This window comes from Thermobia domestica, chromosome 3, assembly GCF_964235325.1.
Source record: "Thermobia domestica chromosome 3, izTheDome1.hap1.1, whole genome shotgun sequence".
In the NCBI taxonomy this organism is placed as follows: domain Eukaryota; kingdom Metazoa; phylum Arthropoda; class Insecta; order Zygentoma; family Lepismatidae; genus Thermobia; species Thermobia domestica.
This window is the reverse complement of record NC_137456.1, coordinates 133,145,825-133,161,649: the sequence shown is the minus strand read 5'-3', so window position 1 is coordinate 133,161,649 and position 15,825 is coordinate 133,145,825. Positions and strand designations below refer to the sequence as shown.

The window sequence follows — 15,825 nt, the reverse complement described above, 5'->3', positions numbered from 1 at the left end:
TCAAATTCTTGGTACCGTTACGGAAGGATGAATTCGTACTTTTCTGTTGAAACGAATAGAATATATGAAAATCCCTACAAGTAAACATGACAATATAAGAACAAAATAAAAATAACAAAAAGTATGTAAACAGTTAATCACAGCTTAATTATGTATGGTTCATGTTGAGGAACACTTTTTATTATTCTTTATAATAGTGCTGGCAGCTATAATACCCAGCGTTGCTAAGAGGAAAATCTAAATAGTGTATACTCTCTCGAAATTTGCTCAGAGAATGTTGTGTTTATAGCCATTATAATTACGCTCTCCTAAATTAAACCCGTACCAAAGAATGCAAATCGCTTAGAAAATGTCATTTCTCAAGGTACTAACTAGTAAGAGTGGATTCTATCGAAAAGCGAGTACCCGGCGTGCCCATTTTAAATGTCTTACAGTCTCTTCCTGACAGTTATCTAGACCAAACCAATGGCATGGATGCCAAATCAATGGCATGTGATTGTCTGAACCACAAGCAAACAACGTTCAGTTTCGTGTAATGTAAGGATCGCTACGAGTTGAAACCACTGTTTCCTTTACAATGGATCAGAAATCGATTTTCTCCTGCACCAATCATTTGTATATATGTAGTCGGTTGGTTGGTTGGATTATAGTTAAGCGTCTTTCAGTATCGAGGCTATGTAAACGTGAACCTACAGTTTAATGTGGGATTCGAACCACTTGAGCTCCCACCGGGAAACAAGCCCAGGTCTCTCATACCTAAGTTATATACAGATGAGCACAAAGGCGCTTTACCCCAAACAAGTAAGGAGAGATAAGAAATAAGCGAACTATCAGCGAGCGTTTTATATACTAGAATTGGCACTACTGTATCCTTTAGTGTAACTGAGACTGGTAACCATGTTTTCTTATATGTTTTGTTTAAGAGTTATTTACTGAGTGAACTTGTGCCGACTAGTGCTGTTGCTGAGATGAATCACAAATTAACTAGAGGATAACGTGTTTTCTGCTTCAAGCTTGCTGGAAACACAACAAAAACACAAATATAGTGCCAACAGACTTCAAGAGATTTCCAGGTGTGGAACCATCATTGGGCCAAACAATGAGAAATCTCAATCAACTTTCCGAGACTGCATTTGCTGTGTACGATCTACTGCGAAGCAGACGACCACGAAGTGTACGAAAAGAAGGAAACACTGATCGTGTTGCTTAGAGTTATGAATGTAGCCTGAAGAAGTCTACCAGAAAGCATACACATGACCTTGTAATGACATGTACCTTTTTGTTAAAGGATTTGAAGATGAAACTGTACCGACCAAAGTTTCTGCACGTATTGCACGAATGTGATCCGGACCAGCACGTTGAGTTCTGTGAGTTGTTTCTCATTCGAGACGAAACTGATAGAGATTTCTGGAAATGAATTTTGGGAAGTACCAATAAGGCCTTATTCAAGATGAACTATCGCGTAAACATGTGCAATTCGAATGATACCAATTCATGCAAAATTTTGACAGAAGAGTTAAACGTCCATGATGTCACTGTTCGGGTGATATTTCGAGTGAGGGTGTCATAGGACCATGTTTTAAAGGAACTGCGACCTCCAGATTTTGCACGAAGTATCATTTCAAGTTGACCTCGTCTCATTTTGATTTAATTTTGAGGGTTTTCTTGGATCACCACTCCGAAGAATGGATTATACAATTATTCGAGAGATTGTATGCCAATTCTCGGTTGTTTCATGATATTTGCAAATCAGTACTGAAGAGATGCACCTTGTACAGTACATAGTGGTAGACAGCTTGAGCAGCATTTGTAAGTAGCCTACAGTAAAGATTGCCAAATCACCTAGCTCCTTTTATTTCTTTATACAGGGTGTTTCGAAACAACACCGAAAACGTTTTGGAGGTGATTCCTGACACCAAGACAAGGCAAAACGTATAGACCAACCTGGATGCACAAATGCTTCCTTTTGGAGTTATAGGCTGCCAAAAGCATGTAAAACATGAAATTTAAAGGTACATAGCTCCAAAACTATGGGATCTACCGCAGTCGGGTCAAGAATTCACTTAGGAACTTGTACGTGTCCTATCCAAATATCCATGTTTCAGAACCCTGCGATACTTTCGCAACATTTTTTATAGAGGTAGTTGTGTTTCAAATTATATGTCAAACTCCATCTGTAAAAACTGTTGCGGAAGTATCGCAGGATTCGGAAACATGGATATTTGGGTAGGGCACATATTAGTTCTTAAGTGAAGTCTTGACTCGACTACGGTAGGTCCCATAGTTTTGGATCTAAGGACCTTTAAATTTCATGTTTTCAATGTTTTCGGTAGACTATAACTCCGAAAGGAAGCACTTGTGCACCAGGTCGGTCTATACTTTTTGTCTTATCTTGATGTCACGAATCACCTCCCAAACGTTGTCGGTGTTGTTTTGAAACACCCTGTATATTGGGGAAAGCGACTTTGTGCCCATCCTGTATATGTAGTGTTGAATATGCATCTATTGGGAATAAATTTGGACAGAGTCTATTTATGAAAGGTAGAATTATGGCTTACGACATTGGCCCAGAAGGACTGACTAAAACCCCGTCATGATTGCTGGCGAGGGATTCGAATCCCGAACTTATCGATTGCAAGACGAGAAAACTAGCCATTCGTTTATTCAGGCTCAGTAAAGCGTTCTGTAAACTGAATACTATTATGCGTGTCTTTGGTACTATGAGCTCGAGTTCGATCCTCAGTAAAGCAATTGTAGAACTACTTGAAGGACTGACGAGCTCCGACCATAAATTAAGGAGATTAGTTGTCAGTATACAGAACACAGGACCGAGGATTATCTTTAAGTAGTAGTCTCTTCCAGGATATTTCTGGTTCACTATGTATCAATTTTTGGCTGAATTTTGCTAGGTATTAATAAAGTGGTTGTTTCTAGAAGCTGAATCAGCTGCACTTGCTGCAACCAAAAAGGTAATAAGTCTCAGTTGGTAGTTTAGCTTTAAGCAATAACTAACTCTGCAGGACCAAGGAGATATAATTAAAATCTCAAACAACTTAAGGTATTAGAATTCTGAAAAACATTTTTTCAATCAATATTTTAAAATACCATTAGATGAAGAATATATTGTAGCAAATTTAATGCAACTGCTAACTGTAATTTTTGGCATTATTTGAAAGTGGTTGGAAATGTTGGGTATGGCCTTGGCCTTGACTGCACGTAAACCGGAGAAAGTGATGGCAAGTAGACCGCATTGCGCAAGGCATTAACTCAAGGTCAGTGGGACGAATACAGGAGAGGATTGCGAAGCGAAGATCTATCTGCTGCGAAGAGGGTGTGTGTGATCTTTGTTATGTATGTGAAGGCACGTAAGAGTAAGGAAGAGGCAGTCAGGGGGAGGTGAAAGGGAAGAAGACAAGCTAAAGGTGGGTGAGGAGCACTTTTTTTTTTCTCTGAAAGTCAAGAGTTTGCGTGTGCAGAACATGACATCATAACATATGCTCCAAACACGGACAGCATATAATTCAGTTGGATCATTCGCAACACGAACATCGTTGACAAGATGGAAAAAATGATCACATGTACAAACACTGTCTACGTATAACGCTTTGCTAGTACTGTGTATGGATACTAAATAAAATTTTCTTTCTAAGATAACGATCTTTACTATTTTCTAAGAAATAATATTTTAATTAACAATCTTTCGTTTCCCACACTTCCATCTCTCTCTCTCTCTCTTCCCTTATGCTATAGTTTATTTGATATTTTCTATCATTGCTAACATCTATACTTCAACCTAGAACTCGATTCCAATGACGCCCTCTTCGCTCACCGCTAGTCTAGTGACTCCTGAGTTCTGGGTTCGGCTCCTGGTGGAAGAGCATTGAACGTATTCCAATAATTCGGCACACACACGGCGAGAAATCACATGGATGGCAAGTGATAATCACAGTCTATGTCCCCCCCTGAGCACATGCCTAACATTTACCTGGGGAACGTGGCTAGTATGTTGTAGGTATGTTTCCCATGCCGTAAGCGTCAATGAACCACAAAATTACTCCCCAACCTTAAACTGAAGATCAACGTCTCATGCAGCCTCGATGCTGAAAAAGAACGCTAACTTCAACAAACAAACAAACAAACATCATATAGAAACATCGATTCCGTTCCTATATTGTTTGTACAGATGGAAAAAGAAAATTATTGCGATACGTTGACAAAAAGTACATAGTGAATGTATTTTTTTTTAAAAGTTTAGCGTCCCTTTTCGGTATTGGGGCTATATAAGACGTGAATCTACAGTTCAAAGTGAAATTTGAATCATCGTAATGCGTTCAATGCTGTCCCACCGACGAGTCAAACCCGGACCACAGTGCATCAAAAGCACTCGCACTACACTGTAGTCCAGCGGAGAAACCAAATGCGTAATGAAGTTGTAACGTAGCGTCAGTTCTATTCGAACATCGATTAAATACTAGTATTGTTAGTGGAATTATCGTTTCGTTCAACAAAATATGTATTTTACACCGTTGGGGTTTTATCCTAACAGCACAATTACATAGCAGACATATGCCTATCATGTTCAATTAGGTACATGGGAATGTGTCCAGTATGTGCCTTATGTACCTCTGAGAGAAATCACATGGATGGCAAGTGATAATCACAGTCTATGTCCCCCCCTGAGCACATGCCTAACATTTACCTGGGGAACGTGGCTAGTATGTTGTAGGTATGTTTCCCATGCCGTAAGCGTCAATGAACCACAAAATTACTCCCCAAACTATGTTAAATCGCCTATATGCGTAATGTGTTTACATTGAGGTGAGTCTAAAAAACACTGTAAAGAGGTAAAAAAATATATATATACCTGAGGGTAAGCGGGGACACAAACCACCAATCTTCAGATTACTAGTCGCGTAATCTTCCGACTTGGACACGAAAAAGATGAAGAGATCATCGCTTGTAGACGAATAAATTATTGAGGTCTTTTGAATTTTCGCTAATCAGACTGCTCCTTTAACCGCGTATATTCGACGATAACCGTTCGGAATCAGATAAAATCTGCTCGCCATATAATTTTATAACAAAATGACGAGTACTTTATTTCATGGATCTTCCATATTCACTTTCAAATGATCGGCGACAGTTGCCATCTAATAAAGTTGATGCGTTTGTTGCTTCTAGTACACAATCGCTTAGAAAAAGAAGCAACAAATGCATCAAAAGTGGGAGATGAATTTAGAACACCTAAATGGCGCATGCGTAGGACATCTTGTGCTGTTAGGGTATCAGAAACAGTATGTACCTAAAGGACGTATCTAGAACATGACAGATATATGTCCCAAGTGATGACATAAAAACAAAGGACTGTTAGATCGAAATTGAGCCAGGTATATAAATGCTATATTTGTGGTACATAGTTGCAAATATCATTTAGGTGTAACAAGCACCTAAAATTGTAGGTAGCTGAAGTACATACGTAGCACATGAATATCATATGTGCCAAGTGTCGGGTACCTATAAAGTAGCTAGGACACCTAAATGGCACATGCCTAGCACATCTTGTGCTGTTAGGGTGTGACGATCTTCAAAATAAGTGTTTTCGTATTATTGGCAGAACACTCGATGAAAGTTAGAAGTTTCCATACTTTCGGTACTTCGCCAATTAATCGTCTTCAGATTGGAATACATATTTTGCAGACACTTGGTATTGGAATACATTTCTTACAGACAAATACATTCCACTTGTCTGTAAGAAAGAAATGGTGTGGGGATTGTTTTTTCGACTGCAATAATATTTTGGCGACTTGGCGATTTGGCAACTTGCAATACATATTTTCAGCAGAGGAAAGAACTCTTTTGACTTACAAGAGTAATGAAAAAAAGTAAAATCTTACATTTTGACAATATCTCATGCAAACTAAAAACTGCAAGGTAATGAATGGCGAAAGCGTGTCTCAGCAACATAGGATGGTAAACTAGATGTTTGCGAGTAGATACGATAGAAGGCCGCGAAATAAGAGCCGTAGATTAAATGGTGGACACTAAAAAGGAAGAAATTAAAGGAATCGCTCAATGAAAGTGTTACGGACAAAGTAAACTTGCAAGATGAGGATGTGCAAAAATGGTGGAGCGTAAACATAGAATCATCCTAATAGCCACAGAGAAGATTTCACAGTTATGTATTACCTCAGGAAAGATCCCCTCTGCAGTAAAAGAGAATGGTAATAGAACGAGGAAGTGCAAGAAGCTATTAACTCAAGGAGAGAAATAAAGAAAAAATGGAAGGTTTTTGGGACAGAAGAAGGTAAAAGTAGCTTCAAGGCGCTAATAATGCAGTAAAGAAGGCAGTGGACAGAACAAAAACGGAAGCCTGGGTTCAAATGTATAACGAACTTGAGACAGCAGGTGAAGTGAAAAATCTATTCTGATCAGCAAAAACTAGAGGCAAGACAACAAAGAATGTTACTCATACCTGGTATTAAGCAAATGAAAAATGATAAAGGATTGGTGCTTTTACTTATGTATACATGATTAAAGAGTTATTTGGAAGAGCTTTCAAATGAAGAAAATCCGAGGCAAGTTTTCAGCAATGGAACTCCAAGTTTTGGAACATCAAGAGTAAGATGGGAAGAAGTAGAGAAATCGTCAAAGAAAATGAAGATGGGAAAAGCGATAGGTCCAGATGACATAACAATAGAAGCACGGAAGAGTTTGGGCCAGAATGTGTAGATATTGTATGGGAACCGACGCAGAAAATATTTGTATGAGATCTATAGATAGGTCAATGGTGGTGGTGGTGGGTAGTATTATTGTATCTTTTTTCAAAAAGTAAGATGTACAGGACTGAAAACTACAGAGGAATCAAACTAATGTCACATACGTTGAAAATTTGGGGAAAGTTATAGGTGGACGATTACGGGAAGAAACATCAATAGGAGAAGAGCAATTTGGATTAATCTAAGGAAAGAGTACAAGGAACACAAATTTTATACTAAGACAAACCGTGGAAAAACAGCAGGATAAAAATGGATATGTTCTTTGTTCTTTATTAATTTGGAAAAGGTCTACGACAGAATACCACGTGAAGAAGTATAGAGGTCTCAAGAAGAAAGGAGACGTAAGGATAATCCAAGATATGTATACAGGAGCTACGACCGGAGTAAGTAATATGGGATTAACACGAAAAATTTCTATAAAGGTTGGATTACAAATCGTTATGGATGTTATAAATCAAAATGAGAAGGAATCAAAATGAAGTCCCCTGGTGTATGATGTTTACCGACGATACTGTACTATGAAATACAAACAGAGGAGAATTTGAAAGGAAAGTAGATAGTTGGAGAAAGGTTTGGAAGATAGAAGCCTAAAAGAAAGAAAATTGAACATTTCGAGTTCAACGGAGAAAGATATGGTGAAGTAAGACTACAAGGAGAATAATTGAATGAAGTGATTTTTTTTTTAAATATTAGGTTCATCTGTTGCTAGAATGGTGATTTGGACTGAAATTACATACCAAATGGAAGAGGGATGGTGAAATTGAAAGAAAATATGTGGGTTTCTGTGTGACTGCACGGTAAAGAATGAATGAATGATTTACAAAACAATGGTTAGACCATCAATGATATTCGGAGCAGAAACATCGCCAATAAACACAGACAAAGAGTTTGAATCTTACCGAAATGAGGATGCTGGGCTGAATGTGTAATAACATGAGAGAGTAAGGAGAAAATCAAGGTTGTAGAGATACCTAAGAAGGTTAGTGAAAGAAGATGCATTGGTATGACCATCTAATGGGAAGAACAAACAACTATGTAGTCAGAAGATTGATGAGAATTGAAGTGGATAGGAAGAGAGGTAGAAGGATACCAAGAAGGAAATTGGACGGATGTGGTTAAGAATGAGTTCAAGGAGATAGGTCTAACAGGGAAAGAATTCCGGGACCAGGTACAAGATTAATCAGAAACGTCGATCTCACGTAAGTGGGAAAAGACGGAGAGAAAGACGGAGAAGAATATCAATCCCAATATTAGGCCTAAATTTGTAGGGAGCAGTGGCGTTGTCCTGTAATCCAGCTCTCTTGGAAGTGGCCTATATAGTAAAGGTTGGTCTTATGTGATGGTACGTGTATCTGCCAGCTGTATCGGATTGAAGCCCCATTCGCAGTATAGAGCCCACGATAGTATTAGGCTATGTTCTTCATAACTTCGGTGTTGCATATGGACGTAAAACACAAATTTCAGGCTTTCTATATTCACTTTCAACCTGACTTTCTTGCGCTTTAAATCATCCCTTCAATTCTCTTGCATTTTGTGTATCTTCTTAACGAATAAAACTCATCACCAAAATGAAGATGACTCAGATGTTTCCATTGGCGTGTATTCCTCTGCTCTTCGATTAGGAGATCGAAATACGAATTCAAGCGCGTTTGTAAAAATTTTGGGGGAAATAGTATCACATTGTCTTATCCCTTCTCTGTTCTCATAGTCCTTGCATAGCAAAACATATTGATATTTGCACAGGATTATTTGCACGTAGATGTTGTCTACAATTTTTATATAAGATTCTTCGACAACACGTACCGGTACCTTGTACGTATATCTTAGAGTTTCTTGTACTGATTGCTTGAATTACGGAAATAGAATGAACATACCATGTGCAGTTAGATCCGCGGTGAAGGTATGTTCACCGTATAAGTGGGCGGAGTTTGGTCCTAGCGTAAACGGAATTAATTCTCTCGTTGAAGAGTGAACTTGAAATAAAAGCAAGGGTAGGTATGGCGAAAGAAGTCTTTACGAGCAAGAAAATACTATTTTGTGGGATCTTGAATCAAGAGTTGAGAAAAAGACTCATAAATTGTTTCGTATGGAGTATTGTACTGTATTGGTCAGAAATATGAACATTAAGCAAAAATGATGAGAAATTACTGGAAGATTTCGAAATGTGGGTATGGAGAAGAACGGAGAGAATTAGCTGAGCTGAGTGGGAAATGAATGAGAGGATGTTAGAAATGGTATGGAGAAAAGAACAATTTTACATATTATTAAGAAGAGGAAGAGAAATTGGCTAAGAAGGAATTGTATAATGAGGAACGTTTTAGAGGGCATGATGGCAGGAAAGAGAGGGAGGGGACGAAGGAGACTACAATTAATGGACGATATAAAACAGAAAAATCGTACGTGAAGAGGAAGAGGTTATTGAAAGAAGGTGGAGCATGGAAGCTTCTCAGCTGCAGCAAGTGACATGCCAATAACGGCGTAATACTTATAACGATGATGATGATGACTGTTCCCCCAGTCTCTTCCAAACATATACTTGAAGAAAACTAAAATCTCTTAAGATGCTAGAAGCTTACCGCTTTGTTCTAAAGTATTCACTAAATATTAAGCATTTCCTAGAAAAGAACTGAGAATGCTTAGAGCAACACTACTTTGTTAATCACGAAACTAACAATATATGACTAACAGAACATTTCACAAGATTATTCTAAATTGATGTCTTCTTTCGCAGTAAATGGCTAACATTGATGCTTTCTGTGAATGTTGCCCGTGGATTCGATCGTAGACACTTGATACATACTTGATTAGTGGTTCAGTTCCCGAATATAGATCCTGTCCATATTTCCTCAGTGCTGAAAAAGGAAGAATAAACACCAGTTAGTCAATGAATCAAGCTAACACACGTAACATTCTACAACTAGCTCATCCTTAACACTGTAGAATTTTGTTTATTCTAAACCCTTGAACCATCTTTAACAAAAGACAAAACCAAGTACTGAAACGGAGCAGGCTTTTACTGCCGTGGAAAGCAAGAGCAACACGAGCATTTTGCCTAGTCTTCAGTTAAAAGAATAATTTGTACTTAACAAAGGTTGTTTTTTCTTTACGACTTTCAGTTGTGTTTTATTGCAAGTTAGTTTTGGTTACCCAATAAAAAGATTCCAGGCTATTAGGTATTTTGAAGAATTGATTGATCATAATAAAAAGTACGGGTAGTAGCAAGAAGCAGAGTGGCGCAGTGGAAGCGTGCTGGGCCCATAACCCAGAGGTCCGTGGATCGAAACCACGCTCTGCTAAGAGTTACTTTTTTTTTGGTGGAATTTAAATACAATTACTTCGAAATAAATTTTGTCTTTCAATAAACGAATACTTTATCGTTCCATTTAAAATACAATTTCTTCAAAATTAATTTTGTCTTTCAATAAACGAATACTTACCTAAGCGAGCCACTATAATACTAAATAAATAATTTTGGAAATGTGTCGTTGATTCCTTTTGCATTTTTGCTATTTTCCATTGAATTCGGTCGAAATTTACAGGCGCATATTGAAATATTTTAGAAACAAAAGTAAACATAATGTGACATATGCTTATAAAACTAAGACTGGAAACTACAGTATATTTGTTTTCGAGACAAAACGTATTTTTAATTTATGCTTATTGATTTTATTTCGATAATTTCGAATATCCTCATATAATTTCTTTAGATGGGACGCTGTTTTTACATGTTCGTCTCATACTCTCGATTCAGACTTATTTAATTCTCTAATATATATATTACTCATTTAATTCTCTAATGTCCTAGATACTACGTCTACACACTATCTCTTCAAAATAGTCATCTTGTAGAGCAGTACAGCACTCCCAGCATTTCTGCCACCGCTGAAAAATATCCAGCAGCCTTCGTTTTCGATGCGTGCCATGCACCTTCTGCGATTCGTGCTGGATTTCCGCAATGGTCCTAACGGCGATCTTTGACCTGAATCTTCAGCTTCGGGGAGATAGTGAAGTTCGCAGGAGATAAATCTGGCGAATAGGGTGGGTGTGGAAGTGCGATTACTTTGTTTTTAGTGATAAACTCACATGTGAGGAGAGCACAATGACTGGATAAGTTGTCATCGTAGAGCAGGCAGTTTTTCCTGTCGCTTTCACCGAATGTCCTTCCTCAGATTTTTTAGGAAGTGAGGGTACGCTGTGTATATTTTGTTTTAAGTGGGATAACGGCATCCGACCTCGTTCCCCCTCACTTTTACCCCCTGGATATTAGTGTTTATTCTGCGCACATTACTTTCCTTTTCGTATACAGGTCCTGAACCAACGTTACACATTGTGTTTTAGATTTGTTGTTCCGTGTTAGCTTTATTAGCATCGGTCACATTAAGTTTACTTTTGTTTCTAAAGGATTTTAATGTTTGGCTGTAAATTTTGATAAATTTTAACGGGGAATTGCAAAACTGGAAGATGGAAGGAGATCAACGACGTATTCTCAGATGTATTTTTATCTAATATTACAGTATTGTGGGCTGTTTAAGAAAGTACTCATTTAAAGAAAGACAAAATTTGTTTTAAGTACTTTTTTAAGATGGAACGATGAATCAAAAGAAGATAGCAGAGCGTGGTTTCGATCCACGGACCTCTGGGTTATGGGCCCAGCACGCTTCCACTGCGCCACTCTGCTCAACTTTCGCTTTCAACTGATTTATGGCTTAGAAGTCAAAGCACTGTTTAAAGGTTTTAATAATTTGAAATCTTTTTAATTGGCAACCCATATTAACTTGCAATAGAACACAACTAAAGTCGTAAAGAAAATAACCTTCATTAAGTGCAAATTATTCTCCGAATTAAAAACATGAATAAAATATGTATGTTGGTGTTGCTTTCCGTGGCAGTAGAAGGTTGCTCCGGTGAGTTAAACGGCATCAGGACTGCCACCAATTAACTTAGCGACACCGAAAACTAATAATTCGGCACTAAGATCGGTCGTTTTCGATATTTTTACGTTACCATTTTAATCCCATTTCCGGTACCAATGAGGGCTTAAATTGGACTTACATGACATCGGGGGTGTCACTATATCTAAAAGACCATGAAAACTAAGGATTCGACACTAATATCGGTCGTTTTCGATTATTTTATATGTCCCCCTCCCCTGCTTCCTTAGGCCACATTGCCACGTTAAATGAATCTTATAGCTGTCATAAAAAAAAAAAAAAAAAAAAAAACTTGCAACCGGTCTTTCTATTTACTGTGTACATATTACAACTTCTTGAAAGCAAGAAAGGTATTTATTTACACCTATGCAGCACTGCACTCTAGTGGACAAACAGTGAACCTACTCATTAAAAACGTGTATTTTGGCGCACTCCCCCTCCCTGTCCAAAAGAATCCGTTGTTTCGGAAGCGGCGAAACTGGTTTAGAGTGCTAGGGGAGCCTAGTTCTGAACCTAGTAGTTTTGAATCTAGTAGTTCTGAACAATGGTAGAAACGGAAAGTAAGAGTTAGGAAACTTTTTTCCTAATGGTACAGCGCTTGCCTGTAGTGTGAGGTTCTCTGTTTGGATTCCCGGCCAAGCAAGTTTGTGGTGGATAACATCGTGTCAGTAGGTTTTCTTGGGTTACTTCCGTTTCCTCCCACATCACTATTCCTCCAATTCTTCCATGATAATTCATTTGTCTTAACCATCCATCTCCCTTAGTCGTGGGACGTTACGTATGAACTGAAAGATTTGATTTTCACTTTATTAAGCTCATACTGTTTGTAGATGTTTGCTTTAGGGCAGGGTAAGTGAGAGGAAACGCGGGGAAACGCCATCCTCGCCTCCAAAAATAAGTACGCCGTCCCTCCAGTTCCTAAAATATTACAATGAGCAAAGATATGCAGGGGACGGCGTGACGTCATGCCGCTACCTATCGTCCCACTACCTTTTCAAATCCACTTTTACCCCCTGCTTTAAGGTATTTTTGAGCCTGAATAGTTTAAGATAGATTCTTTTTACTATAATTCTTCAAGTTATGAGATATCGACAAGTACGGTATAATTTTTAGCCGTATCAATAAAGTAGACAACACATCAAAGATATTAATGAAATCTTGTTTCAATAACATGTATTTTTTCATAACAGCATTCAGATGCAGACCTAGGTCCCACTCACCAACATCACTGAATTTTGTTATAAATAATTGTGGTTCTGCAAATTTGTATGTTGAGTATGAAAGTGTGAAAATATAGTAATTTTAAAGTAAAAATTGATGAAAATGATGCATGATGATGTAAAATGGGAGATGAATCTTGATCTTTCTAACATGTATTTATGTTGTCATTATAATATTACGTCTATACAGCAAGATTAAATTACACTGGCACCACTGAACTAGAGTGCCCCTCAATACTACTTCTACCATTACTAGTAGTAATATTATTACTACTATTACTATTAATAGTCAGTGGCGAAGCGTAATCCCACAAGTAGGGTAGGCCTGATAAACTACTAACACAAATAGCATTTAATGTATCATAAAATGTTCAAAATATAGTCAGAATTCTATTTTCCTTATTGAGTTAAACAAACAAACAAAGAAACTGTCAAATCTATTTATTTTAAAGAACTTTCTTAGCTGTATTTCTAACCTGTTTAGAGTTAAATTTATTCGCATGTATACATAGTATTATTTCTGTTTAATTTTACAGGAAAGAATGAATATTGATATGTTTATTTTCCAATTTAAAAACATTATTGTTAAAAACTTTGTATTTTTGCTAATTTCGAAAGTTTTGGGAATTATTTTTGTTGTTTAATAAAGTTGAAATTTGATATAAAAATATATTTATAAATGAGTACCGCATAGAAATACTAATGGTTTTACACAGCAATTTGCATGTTAAAAATGTAAATAAAGTAAATAATACTGAAAAAGTAAAAGTAGACGGAAAGTAGTCTATATTATTATTATTATTATTATTATTATTATTATTATTATTATTATTATTATTATTATTATTATTATTATTATTTACTCAACAAATATTTACATGAGGAGAATACGCAATATGTATTAAGGAAATATTCCAATTTAGCTCTACTACAAGTACAAATGTTTTGAAGTGCAATTCATATTTTCTTCTGTCCGGAATTTGCAGGGTGAATAAGGGGTATTTCCTCCTCACTTGCTGTTTTCATTTTCTGCATATTTGAAAATGGATAGAGAGAAAAAGAAAGTACATTCTTACAGATAGCTCTTGAATTTTTGGAGAAGCTTTTGTTACTTGCATCTCCCGCTTTAAAGTAAATATAATAACCGTATTTAATTGATGCATCACGTGATAATGACTTCAGTAGAAATGCTCAGAAGGAACTTCATTTGAATCAACGCAAGATATTTAATATTGTATTCTATGCAGTGACATACATTAAGGGGATATCTTAAGCACTCGCCGAAATTTTTATCGCAACTTTTTATTGTTTTATATATAGGCCTATTGCAGAATTTACACATTTCCAGGAATAAAGTTAGCAAAGCCCTTCCCAAAACAAGCAAAGCCCCCCGAAACAAAATCCTAAATACCCCACTGATAATGGAAATTCAACTAAAATTACACACAAGTATTATTACTTTATCCTGTGCGATATTGTTTGATAAATTTATACATATGTTTTATGTATCAGACGTATATTCTACTTAAGCTATTATGAACCATGGAAAAGCAAACAGCTACTCTGAATAACTCCCGGGAGTATATACCTAAATTAAACAAGTTATCACTAATAGAAACACATAATTCTACATAGAAACTTTTTATTCTGTGTTAAGAAAAGTATTTTATAACATATTAGCTTTAAAAGATGCCTTCAACGCTAAAAGTAAACTCCCAGAGGCGAGGCTTCGCAATTTCCAAACAATGCGTGCAATTACCACCGATAATAGCTTCGCTCCCTGAGTAGCATGGCCCTAAGCGTGCCTAGCAAGCTGGTGAGGCTCAGACGGAAGGGCCTCCAACCTAGTATTTTGTAACAAAAAAAAAGTGTAGAAGTATTGACTTTATTTTATAAAGAACCAAAGATAAAGCAATTTTACAGTAGAAAACAGGGTAGGCCTGGCCTCAGAGCCTCAGAGTACGCTTCGTTACTGTTAATAGTACTACTAGTAAAGAACACTAGTAGTAATGGTAATAAAAGTAATAGTAGTAATGGTGATAATAGTACTAGTAATATTAGTTATAACAGTAATATTACTAGTAATAATAATAATACTAGTGGTAGTAGTAGTAATTAGTATTAGTAGTAGTAAAAATAGTAATAGTATTAATAGTTGTAGTAGTGGTGGTAATAATGGTAGTAGTAGTTATGATATTAGTAGTATTTGTAGTAGTAGTATTTTTCTACCAGTAATAGTAATAATAGCATTAGTAGTAGTACTAATAATAGTAGCAATATAGTAATAATTATAGTAGTAATAGTAGTAGTAATAGTAGTAATAATAAAATACTAACAGTAGTAGTATTGAGGTAATAATAATAATAGTAGTAGTATTGATAATAGTGGTAGTAACAATGATCATAGTAGTAGTAGTACAGGGTGTCCAATATGCAATGCAACCCGGAGTTTGGGATAGTAGAACTTTTGAACCTGAAATGATACACAAATAATGATTATACCAAAATGAAGCCTTGTTCATGCATATATTTTTAAACTAGGAAGCAACGATTGAAGTATACTAGGAACCACAACCACACAGTGTTGCAAGATGTAACTGAAGGTGTAAATCAATTTATTTTGCAAAACATGTAAATTGACTCATAACTCATACGTATGGATGTTCTGTCGTTGGGGCGCGGTGGCTCAGTAGTCAGTTCAGCGCTCGCAACGAGGCGAGTAACATCGTCTATGCCGTCGCTCTAATTTCGAGTGTTAGTTTACATCGCTTTTTTTTTTTGTGAGAACTTGAAGTTTCAGTGTGACTTATTTTCAGTTTAAACGTTCTAACTTTATAAGCATTTTCAGTGCATATTTATTTTGTTCATAGTTTGGTGACGTTTATCGTCGAATTACTGC

The 15,825-nt window shown here is 36.7% G+C and overlaps 2 non-coding genes across 2 annotated transcripts; one reads left to right on the top strand and one right to left on the bottom strand.

The window, feature by feature from the left end:
* Window positions 1–10,000: 10,000 nt before the first annotated feature.
* Window positions 10,001–10,072, top strand: TRNAM-CAU (transfer RNA methionine (anticodon CAU)). The gene has a single exon. It is a non-coding gene; the product is annotated as a tRNA-Met (tRNA).
* A 1,310-nt stretch (window positions 10,073–11,382) lies between these two features.
* Window positions 11,383–11,454, bottom strand: TRNAM-CAU (transfer RNA methionine (anticodon CAU)). The gene has a single exon. It is a non-coding gene; the product is annotated as a tRNA-Met (tRNA).
* Window positions 11,455–15,825: the final 4,371 nt, after the last annotated feature.